At 33.3% G+C, this 2,500-nt stretch overlaps 1 long non-coding RNA gene across 2 annotated transcripts in view; it reads left to right on the top strand.

Moving 5' to 3' along the window:
* Positions 1–2,500, top strand: part of LOC137642667 (uncharacterized) — a 662,677-nt gene that overhangs the window by 142,986 nt on the left and 517,191 nt on the right. The gene's annotated exons all lie outside the window — the stretch shown is intronic.

Below are 2,500 nucleotides of genomic sequence, written 5' to 3'. Positions count from 1 at the left end.
AAGTTTAAATGGTTCTTACAGGGCGTAATACCTATCCGTTTTTAAAATTTGAGGAAAATCTTGCAAGAAGTTATGACGTAATCCTACTAGCATACAAACAAAATGGATTAATAAATAGATAAATGCTGGCCATTTTATAACCTCTTTGGCGGAGGTAATAAGTTATAAATGGTAAGAGAATTTCCCATGTACAACTTTTAGAACATAAAATTTTCTTTCAATTGGTTCTTAATGACAAAATGTTATTGAAAAGAAAATAAGTAGTAGGCGTTTGAAGTAACAAAAAATATTGTTTTAATGGGCTTAGTCACACCCTCAAGATTATGTTGCTGTTAATCCATCATGTAGGCTTCAATATCCTGTTTTATTGTTCAGAACTGTAACTACCTGTTGTGGAAGTTGCAGTATGAATGTTTTTATAGGTTGGCTGCACACTTTTTCTCCTTCCCACCGATACTGTTAACTTTACAATGCAGCACAAAATTTCTTTATGATAAACAATAGTGTTCACAACTAGACCATGAACATATGGTCACAACTGTACAAAATAACAATTTAATTCCAAAGACGTGTGTGAGAGAGATGATGATTCTACTAGTGGTGTTCGAAGAGTAAAAGAGTTACTCTGAGCAAGTGTGGATCGCGAACCAACACGAAACAAAATGCCCCCCCCCACCCCCCCCCCCCCCCAAAAAAAATAAAAATAAAAAACACCTTGTGAACATTGCGTGCCTGACGTATTGGTACACTGCTTATCTCGTTAGTAGGTTATTTGTACAAAAAAAAAAAAAAAAAAGATGCATATGGAGGGAAATTCTTATTTTTAGATCAAGGCAATGAATTTATACAGGAATGAAATTTCATGGCCATGTACAGAAATGCATTTATTCAATGTTAATTGTAAACTGAGGTATTTCTATATATATATATATATATATATATATATATATATATATATATATATATATATATATATATATATATATATATACCATGGTATATTTATACACACGTTTCACTGCTATTACTGACATTCAGAGTTGCGGATAATATATTTAGCTTATGGTCCATTATATTGGATTATTCCTTATAAAAGCATTCACAAGTTTTCTTCGCTGACTCGAGTGTGTTCCAGTACAATGAAGGTACCCTAGTTGGCTAATACACCACCAGGTGCATACAATCATTGTATTGATTTTATCTACTGGTTTTCTTATTTACATGATTGATTGATAATAACAGTTAAAAATAGGAGAAACATTTTTATTGTTAATTATTAATTATCATTATTATTAATAATAATAATGATTATCATCATCAACGAGTGGACTTGAAATTGTCCTTGAAATGAGTACTACAAAAATCTTGTAACTGTTGAGCATCAAGTAGTCGTGTGTAGTTAACGTTGTGTCTCAAGATCAATTAAGACAAGGTCTATAGACCTTGAGTTAAGAGACATTTGTCAATTTTAAATATCACTTCTCGCAATCAATCGGCGTCACTAATTGATCTTATGACAACTATCACCGACTACATATATGTTTCCAATTCCCACGAATTTTTTCAGATTCCAAGGCCAACCCGCATAATACATACTCTTCTTAAATGTTCGTTATCATGGAAAAATTTGAACAAACAAAAACTCATATTGGCACATTTGCGATGTGTTTTAATATCAGGATTGCCAGAGGAATAGCTTTTTTCATATAGGGAGTACTACGATGGTGGAATGGCCATCTTGTAATTCTACAAGTAGGAGGGATGACCTCGTTTTAACTAGACTGCGTATTAGCCATACACATGCAACCCACAATTGTTTAATGAAGAGTGGGGAAGGGAGACAGGCCCCTCTTTGTAATACCTGTCAAGTGACAATGGATATTAAACATATTTTAGTCCATCGTCCTGTTTTAAATCTTCAGAGGAGAACACATTTACTCCAGGGCAAACTTGTAACAGATTTACTGGGGGAAAATTGTAATAAACTGAGCTTGGAAAAATTTATAGAGTATTGGGTCATATCATGAGCTTTAATTAATTTTATTGATGTATTTATTTAATCCCTTTAATTTCTTCTTATTTCACATTTAAATCTTATTATATGATTGGTTTTATAGATTGAAATGTTACCAAATGGTGTGATTGTACGAGTATGATTGCTTAATTTGCATTACATAATGCTGAACATCTTTTGATGCCCCAGTGCTTGGATTAAGGGCTCAGTTTTATATTTAATTCAATTCCAAAGACGAGGAAATGATCTTATATGGGCTAAATATTATCCAGTATCAATCCATCTTAGCTGGCGTATAATGAGTTATGAGGCGATTACTAGTTACTGCAGATCTCTATGACCATTAGTCATGAATCATGCAATCAACTCCCATGAAGTCTTACAATAGCACTATAGCTGAATTTGCCAGTGTACTCTCTCTCTCTCTTTTTCTCTCTCTCTCTCTCTCTCTCTCTCTCTCTCTCTCTCTCTCTCTCTCTCTCTCTC

The sequence above is a fragment of the Palaemon carinicauda genome, chromosome 1 (assembly GCF_036898095.1).
Source record: "Palaemon carinicauda isolate YSFRI2023 chromosome 1, ASM3689809v2, whole genome shotgun sequence".
NCBI lineage: Eukaryota > Metazoa > Arthropoda > Malacostraca > Decapoda > Palaemonidae > Palaemon > Palaemon carinicauda.
Note: the sequence above shows the minus strand (reverse complement) of the source record. Positions and strands in the feature narration are given on the sequence as shown.